At 42.5% G+C, this 13,424-nt stretch overlaps 1 protein-coding gene across 1 annotated transcript in view; it reads right to left on the bottom strand.

Moving 5' to 3' along the window:
• Nucleotides 1-13,424, bottom strand: part of Fgf12 (fibroblast growth factor 12) — a 563,409-nt gene that overhangs the window by 311,591 nt on the left and 238,394 nt on the right. The gene's annotated exons all lie outside the window — the stretch shown is intronic.

Genomic DNA, 13,424 nt, shown 5'->3' with positions numbered 1-13,424 from the left:
TGGGGGTCAAATGTGACTGCTTTAAATTCCATCTCTTTATCAGATCAGAGGGATTTTTTTCCCTAAAGTGACTCTCTATGTAAATAACTTATATTTAGAACAAAGCAGACTGCTTCTCTCTGTGTAATGATCGTGGTCTGTTATTCCCTTTTTAAGCAAGGTATGGTAGAAAGTTAATTAAGTACATACCCACAAGTTTCTTAACAAGACAGGCTGCACATTTTAGTTCTTACACAAAAGCAGGGAAGTTACAGGTTTATTAGCAAGTAAAATCCACACTGTGAGCTTTCAGCACAAATCAGTCTTTTATGCACCCAGGCAAAGATTCATAAAGGAAGGGAAATACTAGAATAGTAGCAAGAAAAGAAAAGGCAGCGCTTCGGTTACAAAAAGCGCACTTCGTAAGTTTGAAGTGAAATCTGACCACTGACCACAAAAATAGAGAATTGGTGGCTGTTTCAGAAATGCAGGAGAAACCGTAAGAACATAAAACAGTATGTCAGAGTTGGAGAGCCCACACTGCTCTTGCAGACTGTCGGGGTTTAGTTCCCAGCACCCTCCGCAGGTAATAGCCATTCACTCCAGTTCCAGGGGATCTAGTGCTCTCTTCCAGCCCCCAAGAGCACCTGCACTTAATTGCATGCAGGTAAAACACCCATAGACATAAAATAAAACAAAGCAACGAAGATAAAAACAACACAACATCAAAGATATTATCTGCAGACCGGATAAGCCCCTTCTATACTGGGAAAGAAAGTATGAGAAAATGATACAGGGTGAAGAACTACCAGGCAAGACGGCTCAGTTAAATAACATCGCTGGTGGTCCATGGTGTGGCTCCTGCTTTGTGCAGACAGAGTAGTTCACTATCCTGTCTAGAGAAAATTCTTACCTGCCCCGAAGGAGACCCTGAGCCACATTGCCAGCCTGTGGCTGAGCAGGCCTGCCTGTTCCTCAGTGCACACCATGGAAATACCCATGACATTTTAATTTCTTGTGGGAAATTTGAGATAGAACATTTGCAATTTAAACTTAAAACTAGAGGTGTGCAGTTCCATACCCTAAGCTGTATCTAGTTCTCAGAAATGAGCTTCTGCTCTACGGGGCTGCTTACTGAAGGAAACTGGCAGAATTTGCTTCTCAGTGAGTACGCTGACTGTGACTGGGGAAATCTCTCACCTAGAAGCCTCATTCTAAGCGGAAGTGGTGGATTGAGCCTTATTATAATTAGAAAGTTTTGAAATTTTCAATAAAAATATTTTCAGAAGAGAACCTTTTCATATTATAAAGGTGGCACGTGCTTATTGTAGAAAATGTCAGTAGATATATTGAAACTTCCCCATAGGGTTGACTAGTGTTAACCTGAATATTTTACGTATATATGCTATTTTATCAGCTGCTGATTTAACTATTCTTTCAACTCCTATTTTATTTCATATTTCCTATCTATTCTCTGTCTCTATCATCTATCTGTCTGTCTATCTACTCGTCCATCCATCTATCCATCTATCCATCAGCTATCTCCTAAATATTTTAATCAGCACCAGAGTTTTTCTTTACAAATAACCAGCTTGTTAGTGAACTATTTTGAATGTGAGTAGTTGCTCCCTAAACTTTTCACCTAACTTTTTCACCTAACTTTTCTTTTCTTCCACCCCCACAAACGCAGATGACATTCTCTTTCAGCACACACACACACACACACAGACACACACAGACACACACACACAGAGACACACACACATTCCTCAGTCCTAGTCTTCTTCAACTATGCCTGTCTGAGCCCTCTGTCTTTGATTGATACACAGCCTTAGAGCCCAGCCAGTAAAGAATCATGAAGCTCAGATGTTGGCTAATAGGCAGAGTTGCTTGGCTACAGGCTGGTGATGGGACCCAGTGTCTTCTCCAGATCTGGGAAGGATTTCTCTTCTAGATTCAGAAATACAACAATCTGTCTGTAAAAAATGAGCCTAGACAAAATAAGAGCAGGCTTGAGTCATAGAGGGGTTTTCTGGGTAAACCTTACTCATGTAGAAGCTAAAGCACCAGTGTGCTTGACCACCAAAGACCATTTAAGGAGGGGTATCCTTCACATTTCCAGGAGAATTTAACCTTTGATGCTAACTTTCAATTATCTATATGATGGCAGAGACAGTAATGCATATTTACCTAAACCAGATATAAGCTTTCCTTTGACCACATTGACCAGTGCTAATTGCACTGCAGCTACGGGTAACATCCCAGGGATGGACGTTTGGACGGGGAGTCAAATCACTTGGGGAATAAGTGTGCGTAGGCGGAGGAGCCACACACTTCCTGTTGTGCTGGGCCCGGTGTCTCCCTGGGCAGCCTGGTAGTTCTTGCATCATTCCCAGCATTTGTTTCCTCAGGTGGCAGTTTCTGAATACCATCGTCCCCAACGCCCCTGTCGAATGCCTTCTCCTCAGAAGAAGAAGCAGGTCCCCTTCCTTTCAATCTGTAGTCTGCAGTATCAGACACAGCTCTTCAGCAGAGTGGGTTGAGAAAACACACTTCAACAAGAAATTGCAAATTCCCCAACGAAGCAGTGACATATCTTTACAATGTGCGTTTCCCTACATTTTTATTTTGCTGGAGCAACCAAAATAGAAAGAATTTTAAGCTTGTTAGAAGTAGCCAGAGCTCTAAACATCCTTGTCCATCAGAGTAGTGGCCATGCGAGCTGGGCTGGGAAGGAGGGACATTTTCAAAGAGATAAGATTCTGCACTGGAAGAAAATAAACGACTTCCACATTAAAACCAATCCTATTACTCTGCTCATATGAGGTAACAAGCATGAAGTTTGCTCACTTAAAACATCATGTTGGGAAGAAAGGGCAATACAAGATTTGTAGAGATTGTGTCTTTGATACTCTCTCAAACAGGGTTTCTGTAAACTTACGGCCCACAGATCCCCAAGTACAATGCTCTGCAACTAGAAACACAGGCAAAGAAGCCCGTCTTATCCCCTCACCCTGATCCTCAGAATCACCCCAGCACTGTGCCCCAGAGCCCTTTGTTTTGAGTAAAAATATCAACTAACCACGGCACCTATCTTAGCGTCTCCTGACCTGTGTCATTCTTTAGTGACAGGTTTATGAGAAGGACTAGGAGATCAGAGATAAAGAAGGTAAGGACATTGGGGTCAGAAGGCTTTACGCAGGTTATGTCTATGCCAAGCAAGATTATTAAGAAGTACAGTATCATATAAACAGTTTGCAGGAGAAATAAACAGTATGCAAGGAGAAAATGGGACAGAGTCAGCAGGAAACCATCATGCCATGAGACAAAGAAAGGGAGTATCAAATCAAGCAGTGTTGTACATGGGGAACACAGGGTATCTCAGGCCTGTCACAGACAAAGCACGCAGCCCCCTTGAGACTGATTAATTCCATCTTCTTCAGAGGCAAAAGTTCCCAAGAATGGAAACTTTAACTCCTTATAGGTCCTAGGCCCAGGTCCAGATACCTTGCCAAGTTTGTTCCTGAGAAAGAACACAGAACTAGGGTGTATGGTGGTGGTGGTGGTGGTGGTGGTGGTGGTGGTGGTGGTGGTAGTGGTGACGGTCGTGTAGGTGGTGATGGAGATAGATGGTAGTGGTGGTGGTGGTGGTGGTGATGGTGGTGGTGGTGTTTTGATGTTATTGTTGTTGTTTGAGAAGTTGATTTTTTGTGGGTTTTGTTGTTGTTGTTGTTGTTGTGGTGGTGGTGGTGGTGGTGATGGTGGAGGTAATGGTGGTAGTGGTGGTGGTGTTTTGATGTTATTGTTGTTGTTTGAGGGGTTGTTTTGTGGGGTTGTTGTTGTTATGGTAGTGGTGGTGCTGGTGGTGGTGGTGTGTGTGTGTGTTGGGGGGATGATAGTGGTGGTAGTTGTAGTTTTGCCCCTGTCCTGTTATGAGGGCCTCTGGGAAGGCTTGGGCTGTAACACTCTCCCACAAGACACTCAGCTCGTGAATTAACGAGCTTCCAAAGAGAGTGATTTTCAAGGTCTGTGTTAATCTTGTCCATCAGTAACTGATATAATAATCACCTGTTAAAAATTGCTTTTTCCAACGGAGTGTCAGCGATTATAACAACCGCACCCCAGGCCACGCCTCATGCCAGGGAATAACTGGCCAAGACAAAATGGACTCCATTATTTTTTATGGTTTATTTTGTTGTTGTTTTGGGTGGATTGTTTTGGTTTGTGTGTGTTTGTGTGTTTGCTTGTTTGTTTGTTTTTGGTCTTATTTTCTTTTTATCTGCTTTGTTTCTGTTGTTTTTTCTGCTTTGGAGTTTGAGCACAATGGGAGGGGGCATCAAGTTGGATAGGTATGGAGGTCAGAAGGAACTAGGAAGAGTAGGGCTTGGGAAACAATATGATAAAATATAATGTATACAATTTTAAATAAAACTGTAAAAGCTAAAAAATGTTTATTTCATTGTTGAAAAGCAGAAATTACTAGGGAAGAGTTTCCCTTTGTCTCCTGTGAAGGTGTGAAGGATACTAACACTCTTCATTTTTATAGATCATCTGTTGAAGTTTGGTCTGTTTGTCTGTATTATGTTAAGTTCTATACCAGATCATTTAGACCTATGAGTAACTTCCCAGGTTTACAAGGTTTTGTTGTGCAAACCTTGTTCCTTGATTTAAAACTATTGGTTAAATAAAACTGGCTACAGTCAATTACTGGAGAGATTAGAGGTAGGTGGGTTTGGAGTGATCTCATCGGAGGAGGAAAGATGAGAGAGGAGGGAGAAGGAGGAAGAAGCGGCCATGAGGGGAGATGGACCATCAGGAGAAACAGCAAGTATCTGGATTACACCTCTGGGGAGGAGGTAACCAAGCCTGCAATTAGAAGAATAGATTAGGGGTTAATCCCCTGTAATTGTCAAGCCAAATAAACTGTAGGCTGAGTCTCATTTGTTTGTAAGCTAATCAGGGATAAGCTTAAATTGGTTGTTCTACAAGCATCCTCCGTGCATACCTATAGACCTGCACAGGAAGTCTGAAGCTTCTTTCGACCTCCTGTTTGAGGTGCTTCCCTCAACTGTCCTTTGAACCAGTCAAGAAAAGGGCTGTAAGGCTCCAAGTAGTGTAACAGACTCCCAACAATCCACCACACTAAATGAGAACAAGAGGGATGCACGCTCAGTTCTGTATGTCCCATTGCATATGCTACTGCTACTCTTCCATCACAACCAAAGTGCTTATATTTACTGAGTATTTGGTATGCTTCCAAGTTTATGTTTAGTGGCAGGAAAAACTAATTGGCCAATCAGTGAGCCAATCTCTGCTTCAAGGGACTTAAGGGTTACTCAGAATGATAAAATACACAGAAGCTCACTGGAAAATACAAGTCTGTCAACACTGACTTTGAAGAATGTACATTGTGAGGCTGGAGAGATGGCTCTGTGGTTAAGAATGCTTGCTGGTGGTTTAGGATTGCCTGTATCTCCAGCTCCAGGAGAACATGACACCCTCTTCTGACCTCTGGTGGTCACTCCCACTCCCACTCCCACTCCCACCCCACCCCACCTCCCCACACACAAATGTACTTAAATGAAATGTTAAAAACAAAATTGTAAACCATGTTGTACTTTCAAATAACAAAGCAACTTGACTGAATTGGCAAGGAGGCTGAAAAGTTGCAGACATGTCATGTCACAGGTATGTCCCATGACCCACGTCCCACGTCCCATGTACATCTTCCCACCTCCCAAACTGCACACCTGAGTTAAACAATCCTTCAAAAGCACACTTGGCTAATCAATAATGACAATGTATGATATAAAAATAACCAGCTGTGACAACATATTTAAACTTTTAAATATCCTATAATAGAAGGAAAGAAGGAAGGAAGGAAGGAAGGAAGGAAGGAAGGAAGGAAGGAAGGAAGGAAGGAAGGAAGGAAGGAAGGAAAGAAGAAAGGAACAGGGAAGGAAAAGGGAAGGGAAGAAAAGGGAGGGGAAGGAAAGGGAAGGAAAGAGTATTCCCAGGGAATGTTAATCTGACTGGAATGTGTTTTGTTTATGATAAAAATCACTAATCTGTGTCTAACAATCCACAAGCTACCACATAACTTCTCTTTCCTAAGAAACCTTCTACTCTAAAGCCTGGACACAAAGCAACTGACAAGGCAATCGAATTCACTTTTCAACCACCTCACCTCAAGTGAAATGTGTTTCGGTGAGGGGAGGCCACTGTCAAAACCTTATTGTTTATAAAGTGTGATATGGTAAGGGACCAAAACTCATTAGTTTTGGAACACAGCTCAGGCACAGGTTGTGGCTGTGAGTTCCATTCCCAGCAAAAGATCAAGAAGAAAGAAGAGAAGACAAAATAAAACAAAAACAAATAAGTAAATTTAAAGATTAAATGAGGAAAATTGGAAGAAGGGACCCAAAGTTCATGCATGCATGGAATTATCTCATAATAAATATATCAGCTTTAATAATAAAAAGGTCATGGAGGAAATGCATTCAGTAGTGAATATTGACATTAACAGGAATGTTTACTGTCAATAGGCCAGTGAATGTGCAAGCTGCCTTGGGCAGGGATCTTGACCAAGGCTTTACAAACAATGGGTGCGGATGGGAGAACCTCAGATGTATGCCCTAGAACTCAGTTCACTGAGATGACACTAGGTCTCAAGCCACTGGTTTTGGGTTTAGAAAGAAATAGCTCCAAAGAAGAGAAACAAAGAGAACTTGACTTACAAAGCTGCACATAATGATAGGCATTGATTGTAAATATTTGCCATCACATCTTAGATAATTTAAATAAGTGGTCCTTCAGAGAGCCCACAGCTGTAATGACTTATGACAATCATTCGGGAACACCGAGAGGCAGGTTGAGGAGACAACTTTCACACTTAGGCTACTGCACCAAATGAAAAGAGCCAGCTGGGCTGTCGTACCTATTAGAGACTCCAGGTCTGTGGGGAGGGGCAAGCACAGTTTCCATGATGCTCCGCTCACTGGAAAGACTGATGGTTGTGTTTTACTTGAAGAATGAGTGACTCACATCACGTGGTCAATTGGGAAGGTAGCCACCATACACTTCAAAAGTTCTCCGTTTGATTCCTACTTGCTTGGGGCAAACAAGGTGGCTCTGAGCTAACGGCTATGGAAGACTGATCGCACTCAAGCTTACTTCAAAGTGATGGAAACTATGGATGTCAACGCACTCCTGAGAAGGTTTTAATTGTTTTTCTTAGGCTCCACTAAAAGTTTAACTTCTCAAAAAGGGGGGATGGGCGCTCAGCCAGGTCGCAGCGGCAAACTTAAATGTCTTCCAAAAATATCAAATTTTGAAACAGGCCAAACACAAATACAAATATACCAATAAAAAGCCAAGAGTGGACAAACACATCATCTGGATACGTGCAGATGCAGAGCTAAAAATTAGCTCATGCACCATATGAACAAATGAAGTCCTAGGTCAATATGATTATATGATGCCCAAGATTTATTCTGCACTTGGAGTCTATGGAAAACGGTCTTTATTAGGCTGTTTTAATTGGGAGCACTGCATGGGGAAATCTGACAAAGGAGGCCTGAGGCTGCTTCCGCCTGACAGCCTGGCCTTGGAAATGTGTTCTCTGTGTCACTGAGGTCCTCTCACTGTGCACACACTGTTTACATAGACAGGTGCTTTATGACACTGGCGTTTGCTAGGTGCTGGACAGGTAGTGCCTGGTATTTACTGTACTCACCTAGATACCTAGGAGCTGGATTCTCCTGGGCTTCCCGGACGATTGCTTCGATGGAGCTGCAGATTTTTCAGCTAGGGAAACATGCAAACTTCCTGTGTCTTGACAAAGGAGAGAGAGGTCTAGAAATTTATCAATGAGATCTATAGTTTCTCACACAAAGCCCAGGTTAATCCCATTTCGTTGATTTTTTTTTCCGGTAGTATACTTAGAGGATCTGGGCAGCTATATGATGAGTCCTGTGAGTCCCTCTATCCATCACACAATGGAAAACGTTGTTCAGGAACCTCTAAACAATTGTTTAAACATATACACACACCCTGAAACAGTTATACATGTGACACCACACATCTGATGGCTAGTCTCAGAAGACATTAAACCACAAACTTTCCTATAACCTAAGGCCAAACATATTTACTACGAACCCTTATCAAAAGATCTTTGTAGGCAGGCAAGGATTGCTGATCGCTCTCCAAGGGCTTTCCATGTTGTCAGAAGCTTGTTTAACTTAACTCACTTCAGGATCATAGAAACATGCACACCCGGTGAACTGCGTAATCTACAGACAGTTTTAAGTTCGTCTTCATGGCGAATTTACAATAATTAATGTTTACAAGAATCCCACGAGGGAGGAAGGCATTCTCTGGTGGAGGTGAGGAAATGCGGAGCAGGAGGAAGTCAGGGCTGTCTGTATTGTTCACGCATGCGCTCACGCTCACAGAATGGACAGGAGCCGGGATCAGACTCAGTTGTTCAAATGCTGGGTCTTCATTTACCAGCAGTGTCTAAAATCTGGTGTGTGATGGTCATTAAGCCATCACACGCTATTTAATTTAAAAGAAATTATTTAAAAATGCAGCATAAAAGTTGCTGTGCACTCAGTTGTGGTGACTCTTCTCCCCAGGCTAAAACAACAGGTTCTGTTAGAATCTTGTACAAGGTTCCGAACCCTTGTACAAGGGGCAGCTTCTGTTTATAACTTCTGGTTATTTCATTGTTTTTAAATGTATATATAAGAAAGCATAAAAATAAACATCTACATATACCTGATCTATAAATGCTCCCCACCCTCTGCAACCTTAAACACCACCGTCAACACCCCTTCTGCCTCCCTCCCCCGGCCAAATGTCAGTCTCCCAATCTTCCCCTCATGTCTGACAAATCAACTTCAACCACAGCTTCAGCTTCAACTGACCCTAGTCTCACTCCAGGTCTACATCAATCACCAAGTCGCGCAGGGAGTCACTATGGCCCTCTGAGAATCAGTTCCTTACTAAGGAAGGGGGTGATTTACATGAGTTCTGGAGTGTCTTCCATCTCTGAATTCTATATTGCTGTGTTTGGAGCTCTTAAATCCATGACCTGACTCTTCAGTACCTATTATTAGCCACACGGGGGCAGCACAATTCTACTTTATCCCGCCTGTAAATCCAGTAGCCGTCTGGATTGCTGTACTGAATAGGAAACTGGAAATAGCCACATAATTGATTGCCTTGCTTAAACAGAAAGCAGTTGCACATTAACTACCTCTGACACACAGGGTCAGAAAACACTAGTGCATCTACAGAGAAAACCTGTTTTCGAATTTAAGAGAACGTGAGGTTTCAAATCCATGGAAACTGAAGCTTCAGAGACCTGCTTGGAGAGTGTGCCACTCAGCGCTGAGAAACCAGGTCTTCTGGGTCTCAGATCAACATTCCGTACTGAACACAATGTCTTGGAAACTATATTTGTTCGGGTCGTGGGAAAGGTTCAGAAAGAAGCTGTGTTTCTCCATCTACCAGACTTTGGGGTACTAGGAATGCTGGCTCTTACTTTAAGGTTATTCCAGGCTTTCTACTAAGGCCCATTTTTTCATTCCTGCATTTTTTCTTTCCACTCTATGGGCCCTAGGTTGAACTCCAGTAAAATGTATCAGGCTTAGAGGCAAGTGCCTTTTCGTGCCGAGGTGACTCACCAGCCTCACTTCCTTTTATTTTTTTTCCTCCTTTCTTTCCTCCCTTTGACACTTCTGCAAATAACTGCTCAGTTACATTACCCGCTGCTCCACCATTTAAGATGGCTACAGATTCACATTAGATGGTGGACATGCCTTGTTTGGGGAAGAATGTTCCAGAACTCCTGCTACATCCTTCCTGGGTGCAATATCAGTCAGTGATGTCGTCAGTGTGTCGGATTACCAGTGACATTTGTCACAGAGTGGTCATCTGGTTTAAAATGACAATTGGCATTTTCAGTGGAAAATACCTTTACATCCATTTTGTAGGTGATGGGAAAAGGACCTGGCTATAACACATGTGTCACCCTCTCTCCAAACAGCTGTTCACAGATGTTAGCATCAAGAAGGCTCCTTAACCTGCACTTGCTATGACTACAAGCTTGGGTGTCTGTGATTTCTCTATTTCCCTATTTTCTCACACGGTTGGGATTCCTCTGCAACACGTGGCCCATTCTCTTCTACCACTTATTAAATCCTAGATTCACAGCAACATCCATGAATTTTATTATGTGAATTACCACTGTCCCTTGTTTTTGAACAAGACATTCCACCTTTACATTGTTTTAACATTCTTTTGACAAGCAGACAGCCTTTGAGCACTTCCATGTTTAGGATCCCTGGAAATAAAAACCATTTGCCTTCCAATGCCTTGGAATCAAGCATTTTTCCAAGGTGTCTTGAGTTTTTATTGGAGAAGTCTGATCAGAAGCCAAGCACCAGCTTCGAGTGTTCACGGCAGCTGGATACCTTCATTTCCAGTCTGCTTTGCCAACTGACCCCAAGACACATGCACTGCTCAGCCACGTCCACAGTTTCCATCTCTCTACTTATCAATCTGTCTCTCTACCCTACCAATTCATAAAATTACTCTCAAAACTAGTCAAACACCACAAGACTTTTCTTTATTAGCAACCTTTCCCCTATTTGTCCCCTGGGCTTGGATTTGCCCATCACCTACTTGACCCACTAAACACTTAATGAACACAACAATACTTGTGTTTAACAAACTGTGTAGAAATAACGTATTACCTAAAGAATCCATTCTGTCCCATCCCCAAGGCCTATAATAATGGTCCCCACGCCACCGTGTCAAGTTGCAGGAAATGAAACCAAACCTAGTTCTTCAACCCTGTGGGGGATGGGAAAGTGAAGAGAAAGAGATGTGTCTGGTGAGCAGCCATGCACTACTGAGCTAGACTGAAGCCCGGAACACAGGGCTGCGAGAAATCATATGATGAATGAGACCATTCACATTATTTCGTAGCACAGACCTTCATATGGTATGTTAATTAATGGAGACAGGTGGATTTTGGCACACCTCAGACTGTGCATATTATGGCAAGGAGGGGAATGGAAATGACAATCAGATGTCATGGAAAGAATACTGAAGAAAAAAATACAGTAAGGTACATTTAAACTGAACCAACGTGATTGTGTGTGATGAGTTAAAAATCGGGATTCAAGCTTCCTCACCCGGGTAGAAATAAAAAGTGAGCTTACATCTGGAGGTGGCAGGCCATTAACCTCAGCAGTGACAGCATTTTAATTTGAAATGGCCTGTTTAAACTGTGCAAACGCATGGTGATGCTTTGAAACCCCAGTGGAGTTCCGCTAATATGTTTGTTTTAATTTGGGGTACGGTGACCTTTGTAACATTCATTGCTACTCTCTGTGGTTTCAAAGGTTGCTTCGTTAAGAAGGGAAAAGAACTGGACTCAGTAGCAGAGAACTTGCCTGGCATGCAAAGACCTTGGCTTGATCCACAGTATCAGAGAGACAGAGGTAGAAGGAGAGAAGGAAGAAGAGAAGAAAGGAGAGAGGGGAAAGAGGAGAAAGAACACAGACAACAGAATCCTGTTCTACCAAGGCGTTTCTCCGTGGTCTGTGTGCAGGGACCTCTGTGACAGGACCACCCTGATTCCACGTAGTCACGGCATTGGTTCCCAGCAAGCAGTATTTCCCCAAGCATCTTGTCCAACTATCTCTCTTAAATATTTTCTTTGAATCATTCTTTTTTTAATTTGGTGTATTCTCTCTCACGAGGTGATATTTCACTCTTTCTCTAGTGGCTCTGAGCAGCGGGTATTCAACGCTTCCATTAGGCAAACTTCACCTGAAGATATGTACTCTGTGAAGGCTGCCTCCAGCCGACTCAGCCTTCATCCCAGGACAAAGGTGTTTCTGCACACCCACTTCTGTGTCCAGTTTAAGGAGCTAGGTAGTGATTCAGCTAGTTGATTTGACTCCAGTGAAGGTTTTTGCTGTTGAACACTCCTTTATTTGTGAAAGCATATTTTTAGAAACATTAATACAATAAATTACATAAAATAAAATCCTCCATATAATCAGGCCGCCAATAATGTGTCACAAATAAAATCACAAACTACAAAGTAGCATTGACATACTTTTTAAGGAAAGGAAAATAATGAATACCAGGGCTATCATTTACTTCACGGTGTTAATTCAAGTATGTATCTGCATTTGGTAGGTAAAGGCAGTCTCCTGGAGATTGTCACTCGGACAGCCTAGACAAATTAATAAACTTCAAATTGAGCAAGAACTCTATCTTAAAAGTGAGATGGAGAGTGATCTAGAACGCATCCCACACAAACCTAAGGCACATTCATGTACCTGCAGTGACACATGCATCCACAGACCCAAATGTTTGCATGCACTTTCCTACAAATTGACCTTTCCTTAATAATTTCCCTCTGCATGGTGTCAGACCCCATATTGTATCTTTGCCTTCTTTGGATTTCTAACGTGTCCTATAGACCAAGCATTATCTCAATATCATACACTAGGGCCTCTAAATAAAAGTTTGAAGGCTTAAAATCTCCTAGAAACTAGAGTGGCGAAGTCTAGCCACTGGCAGACAGAAGTCCTGAAGGCACGCAGCTGCTCTGAGGAGGAGAGAGACCAGAGAGATAACCAACACCTCCACTCCTGAAAATCCATCCTCTCTGCTCATGATCGACCCACTTGCTTCCCCAGGCCCTTCCCGTCACCTCCTTCCACTCTGAGTCCTTGTTTCCTATTAGAAGTATGAAAAAAATCAAAGCCCACGTCAGTGTGATTTTGAGTTCAAACTTGCTGTTTTCGTTGCACCGCATGGAGCCTTCTGGGACTACATGCATCTTCTGCTGTGATGCTTTGTGTTACTTATGCACTATTGCAGAATGTCTCTCCCAACCTGCTCCCCATGCAGGAGCTCCAGCACTCTTTCCTGCTACTATTGAACTAGAGGAATCATCTATTAATCTACAGGCCATTTGCTAATCTGTGGTTCCTTTCAGAGCAGGACCTCTGAATTCACTCATCTGTAATTTTAGCTTACTGAATGTTCAGTTCACAGATATACATTTGACAGAAGCAGGAAATCATGGCTCAGGGCATGGTTGTAGCCTACTGTAGCTAAGGAATAGAAAGAAGCTGTTAGCTACTCCTCATGTCTCCAGCCACGGAAGTACCTTAAGGAATGGCTGACGCTGACTTGTGTTTACAAGTAACTATCAAATAAATAAGCAGAAATTCAGCATTTCTTTGTAAGGTAGATCTTCAGTGGCAAAGGAATGGACCAAGTATAGAAAATTGTAAAGGCTGTTCATATCCTAGGGAAGTGTAGAGGATTAACATGTGGCTCCTTTGTGTATTGAATAACTGACTTAACAGCAACACAATATTCCAGAAGGTCACTACCTCCAACCCTAAAAT

This window comes from Apodemus sylvaticus, chromosome 15 (genome assembly GCF_947179515.1).
Source record: "Apodemus sylvaticus chromosome 15, mApoSyl1.1, whole genome shotgun sequence".
Lineage (NCBI taxonomy): Eukaryota > Metazoa > Chordata > Mammalia > Rodentia > Muridae > Apodemus > Apodemus sylvaticus.
The sequence above is the reverse complement of the archived record's forward strand: the minus strand, read 5'-3'. Positions and strand labels throughout refer to the sequence as shown.